The following is a 6,000-nucleotide window of genomic DNA, read 5'->3' as shown; positions in this document are numbered from 1 at the left end:
AGACACATTAAAGAAACAACGATGTCATTTGTCGTTGGAGAGGCTTCTCTTCCCATCCTGAAACTCTATGATCCCTGCAGAACTACCAATGGCTATCAGTAGATATTCTCCACTGGTTTTACCCAATGAGCACTTGATGCTGAGACCTGTCTGATGATGCGCGTTTGATGGATGGGTACTTTCAACTAAGAGGAAAGTTCATGCCACGTAAATATAGGGTAAAGTGAAATTCCCACCCACAGAGATAACCAAAAGCTTCCGTAATATAATTTCTCTTCCTTTGAGCTGAGTATACTTAATTACATTCCCCGTGCTCTTTTCCAGGCTCCATGCAGCCGCATTCACAAAACATCCCAAGATACACACTGCTCACAATTGAGACCATTTAGGGTTTACGAGCGGGTCAGGCGCCGGGGCGTGTTTACCCACCATCCTATTCCAGTGCATAGGTTAAACACACGCCTTGACAGGAAACGGTAGGCCCACCATCCTGGTCACGACAGATTCCTGTTGCGTGGGATATAATTGTTTAAATACTACATGTATAGGAAGAGAATAAATTTAGAAGTGAAAATAAAGCCTCGGCCAGGGCTCTCATTAAATACAAACATGTCTAGTCAATTCCCAACCACAGAAGCGTTTTAGGTGCAAGACTCCTCTCGGGCAGAGCGGAAGCGTGGGTGTGCAAGCTTCCTGGTGATATTTAGCGACGTCGTTCCTACACATCAGTGTGCTGATTGGCTGTTGGCTATCAGAAGTAGAGTTTAAATTCAAGCAGTTTTTGTTACGTTCTAAAATACAAAAGCCAGGGGTGCGATACAGGACTCTGACAAGCATCAAAAAAGAATCCGCTGAAGTGGAACCTGCCGCGAGATCCTGCGAGTTTGGCACAAGAGGTAAAACGTCACTGATATTGTGGTTCATTGTCCTGTGTGTGGCTGAAGGGAATGTCTGGGCATTGTTGATGGATCTGGGGAGAGGTGATGTGGTTTTGCACACATAGAGCTTGCGGATAAGTACAGCAAGTGCGCCTACGCCTGATAAGCAGATGGGCCGATTGGTGTTCTGGTTGAGCTGATATGTGGTGTGAGTTATAGTAGCGTATTTTTTTGTTTGTTACCATTGTTATTTTTTTTAACTTTGACAATATCAAGCTGTTGATGAAGTTTTAAATGCACGCGTCAGGCTAAAAACACACAAAAGAGGGTTTTTTTGCACCCAAAAAACAAAACAGTAAAACCTATTTTTTCGCAGAAGAATTCTCCTGTAAAGTATTTCTGCATGGAAATGTCACTTGCAGCAGAAACTTTGCAAAGGCCACAAACTGCAGCTGCTTCCTCGCTCTCTTCTTTAATGTCCACATTGCTATCATTCCAAGCTGTACTGCTCTTCTACGTCACTTGTGATGCACTACTGCACAGGACTACGAGAGCTCCGATATTAAAACACTAATCCGTATAAACCAATGAATTTAGGACATGAAAGAACATATAAAACAGGCACGGAAGATTGCAAACAAACAGTTGCATGGCCCGCGTAGCTTTTTCTGACCTCTTTTCCCTGAAACCAGTCCTTAATTTGTGCCGGTGGTTTCACATGGTGGGCACTGGCAGTCACGTTTTTGGCACCAGGACTTATTTTTCATCTTCCTCTTCCGACTTTGACTGAAGGGCATAAAAAGAGAAATAAGGGGGAAGGCGGAGTGAGAAAAACAGTGGCAAAGGGAGAAATCATGTTTGTACAAAAATCTACAAGGGTGAGTTAAAGAGAAAATAGGTCTATCGTGATGGAAGAAAGATGCATTAGGTGGAACTGTCTCTAGGTAGACTTGTTATTCAACAAGCCTGGCTTTCGGTAGCACAGGTGGTGGTTTGCTAAGAAAATTGTTGGACCCCCTGAACTTATTTTATTTCTTCGTTAGTCCTTTAATTATTACTATTTGAGCACTGTCTTACATGAGCTGCTTGGATTGCCCAGTTTCTGACCAGTCAACACAAACAAAATCTTATATCAAGGACTCCAAGACTCTGGCAGTCATAGCATAATACTTAAGCTGTAAATGACCATAATGCATCCTGCTGTGCATAGTGGACCTCACGGGCTATGATGAACATATGTAATGAACTCCTTGTCCAGTTTAGCATCACAACATGTCATTGTGAAAGAGGTGGCAGGAGCTATTCCATACTATCAGCTTGGCCCAAACAATATAAAGTGTGTCCAACAGTAGAAGGAACCATCCCTAGGCATGGAAGAATGCATAACCAAAAGGGGACATTTTGGTTGAAGTACAAGCCATACAAATTACTTGAATGATAACTGCCTGTGTCTAAAGGTGCTGAATTAAATAAAGGCTTTAGATGGACAAGCTTTACAGTGTCAAAAGACTTTCACGGTCTTTGAGTGTTACAATTATTTTGAGGACCCAGAGATTTATACAAACAGCTAATGATTAAACTGATGCTGTTATTTTAGCCACACATGAGCTGTAGGGAATAATGCAATAACGCCAAGAACATTTTATTTGCCTTTATGTCATAGCTACTCACGAGGTCAAGAGCTTCTGATTGATCCTATCAGATTTCACTTTGATTTTCACAAAATGCATGCATTTTCAATATTGATGGGCTATGGGTTGTTTGTGATTCTTTTTCTTTTTTTAAGAGAACCTTGCTTAAATGTCTTTTACCATGATCCTCAAATCACATGTTCAGTCTTCTGAAAAGTACATTATTAAATATGCTTATTGTTCTGAAGAAGGGCATCCCACCTATAATTACTTTTATGTCCACTCACTTTCCTCGAAGCAGTGGTTTGAGAACTGTTTGATTTCCATTTTGGTGGGGGTATGTACCAATATATTATGACAATAGAAATGCACAGACAACTTTGCCCCAAATCCCTCAGTTACTGAGTCTGTTCAGATGCCACATATTCAAATCATATGTTGTTGGCTCTTTCTAGCTATACAGCATCTATGTTTATAATCTGCTGTATGCCTTCTTTCATAGCATTTCTTGTATTTCATTGCACTGGGCACCAGGTTATCAAAGTGGTTGAAGATGTCAATTTGCTCTGTCTCACATTTAGAGATTCTCACTTTGGCAGCATGAAGCTGGAAGCAGCACATATTGATACTAGTTAAGTATGGGTAGTAACTTGCTGCAGGGTGACATTCCCTGCACCTGTAAGCAACTTGCAAATAGCATTATTTCAGATAAATGTTTCAATAGCTGTTTTCACACCTCGAAAATGTTTGGACTGCTGGTGTCATCACGTATAACAACCAATATTATAAAGTATTTTTTAAAAAACGTACATTAAATAATAGCCAATGGGCTTTGTGTTTACGTTTTCGGATACATATTCTTTGATGTTGTTTTTGCATCAAGGGTGGGATTCTGAGTGGGGCTGTTTTTTGCCCGGTACTTAACCCCCTACCCCAGAGTGACCAATACTTGGGACATCTGTAAGTCCAGGGAAGCAGAAATACTTCCATCTGAGGAAATAAAAGATGGTAGTAGGTGTTTGTCACAAGTGTCTTCCTGGTATAATATTACAAATAGGGCTAATTGTCCATGTTTGTGCCAGGCCCAATTACTGATAATGCATTGCCCTTAGGGCAGTAGCAAAATCGTGTCTGACCTAAGGGCAGCACGTTAGTGAAAGACATAGTGTCTAGTTGAAGCAGCCGCTTCATTTTTCCCTGTGCCTGAGGCACACGCCTGCCCTTCAAAGGGGGGCATGAGATCTCCCTATAGATGTGTTTCTGTAAATGACTGCATCTGGCCAGCAGGGGAGTATGTGGGTGGTCCATGAAACCCCTTCTCTCATCTTCAGAGGAATGCACCCAGGGCCGGACTGGCCGTAGCGGGCTCCGGGCATTTCCCCAGTGGTACACCAGGGTTTGGGGCCGGTTTTGGGCCCCTGGGAGCCGATTTTGTTACAGGACCATTTTTGCAGCATAGGTGCAATATCAGCTGCTGTAATGAAATCGTCCGAAACCGGCCATGGCAAACAGCTCAGCCGCACCCCTAACCCCCGGGGGAAGGGGCGGCCAAGCACTTTGCCAGGGCCGGTTTGGGTTCCCTGTCCGGCCCAGACTGCACCACCTTTTTCTGGTGCACAGTCACTGTCCTGCCCAACAGCCTCTTTCCCTCTGCATCTGCATCTATACAACAGAAAGGGTGGAGAGGCAAAGAGATTTTATTGAGTCTCAGGGGACGTCATCGATGCAAATAAGGGAACACCCTGTTAATATAACCATAGCACTATATGTGCACCGGCGCTATCTGTATTACAGAAGGGGCCACACAAATGTCTCCTACCCGTTCTGTAATACTGCAGCACTCCAGGAGTGTAAAAGAAGGGTGCATATGCTTGTGGCACCTCTGGGGTTTTGTACATAATATGGCCCGCTGTAGTTTCAACTGAAGATTTTGGCTGTCTGACATACCTGTCATACAATATTCAATCCTGACAGGGAACTAACTTCCTTTTGGGCACTTAGAGTCAATCAGGGTATAGCGTTAAGAAGAGTTTCAGATTATGGCCTTAAAATGTATCATTGTGGGTTGGCTGTCGTTCGCAGGTATGCATTTGAAGGGCATTTGAAGGTATTAAGAAAAATTGGACAATGCGTTTTGCTATCATGGACAGATCATTTAATTAATATGCATGCCTCTAAGTCCCCTTTCTTTCTCTACTTCTTGCTGTCCTTTAGTGTTCTTTTTCTTTAAACTACAGTCTGATGAAGTTCACAGAAAGAGTGTTTGCCTTTATAGCTGTAGCTGACCTCAACTTTAGTTAGAGTCATGAGTCACAATGAAGGTTGTCTGTTTGATGCAGCCTCCCCCCCCCCTCCCCCCCCCCACACACACACACACCACATCTTCTATTTCAATGAAAGAACGACTTGGCTGCATCCTGGGGCAAGCTTGAAATTATTAGCACGGCTGGTCACTCAATTTGAAAATAGTGCTGTAAAAATAAGAATATGGTTGGAAAAGTTTTTCCACAGAGTGTGCCAAGGCCTGAGGGCCCAGCAAGGGAGTTCCCATGCCACCTCAAACCTCAGCCAGTGCAACGAAGGCCTGTAATTTCGGGAAAATGACAGCAGAAATAGCACCGCGCAACTTTCATCACTATCATTTCAGGGGAACGCCGTGTCCCTGTCAACACCAACATACCTATTTACAGCTTTCCTTCCCCGAAGTGTTTTCGTCGAGCTGCCGTGAGCGCCCAGCACCGCGCGCTGTGGGTCATTATACCACACCTGGGGCTGTCTCGAGCAGGTCACGTGCCAGACACGTCACCAGGGCCCTCCGCTCAGCCCCACGCACACGTAACACGTTTACTCTGCAAGCAACCGCGCCCTACACTACAGTTACCCAAAGCCTAGCATAAAATATTATGATTTCACATCCCTAGGCAGTACTGGACAAGCCAACTCGAAATTACAATCGTGGGTGATATAGAAAAGGTATTGGTGCGAACAGTGACGCCAAGGCCTTCATTTCCGGTGGCCTGTTAATTCTGTATCGTTTTGAGAATTTGTGGGGCCTGGGCAAGACATACTTTGAGGGCTCTTGTTGGGAACAACTTTACATTTGACTCCCCATTTTCTGCTAATTCAAGCCCATGAAGCCAAGCAAACATTCAGAAAGGGAGTCACTCAAAGAAAGCTCAAATATGCCTTGCCCTTATGAGGATAAGATGCTTACTCTTCGTTTTGCCGTTAAGTTAAACCCAACAAAAAGGGTTTATAAAAAAAAAAGAAATAGACCTTGTTCAGGGCCCCAAAATCCATATTAGGATGGACAAAAAGAGACAGAGGGAGAGGTTGACAGAGAGGAAAAAGGTTGCCTAAGACAAATTGAGATGACACTGAGAATTACTTCATTTACGAGGTGGCCCCATGAAAGTTGGGGACCCTAGGCAATTGTTTACTTTACCCATGCCTTAAAACGTCTCTAGATGGGCTCACTAAGGATAGTTGCT

The 6,000-nt window shown here is 43.7% G+C and overlaps 1 protein-coding gene across 1 annotated transcript in view; it reads left to right on the top strand.

The window, feature by feature from the left end:
* The first annotated feature begins 793 nt into the window (after positions 1-793).
* The window catches only part of LOC147727585 (uncharacterized), a 28,414-nt gene continuing 23,207 nt past the window's right edge, over positions 794-6,000 (top strand). Inside the window, exon 1 of the mRNA XM_086961627.1 lies at positions 794-896. The gene's annotated coding sequence lies outside the window, so the exon portion shown is untranslated. The remainder of the gene's footprint in view (positions 897-6,000) is intronic.

Source organism: Lissotriton vulgaris, chromosome 3_1 (assembly GCF_964263255.1).
Source record: "Lissotriton vulgaris chromosome 3_1, aLisVul1.2, whole genome shotgun sequence".
NCBI classification, from domain to species: Eukaryota; Metazoa; Chordata; class Amphibia; order Caudata; family Salamandridae; genus Lissotriton; species Lissotriton vulgaris.
This window is presented reverse-complemented; position numbering and strand designations above follow the sequence as displayed.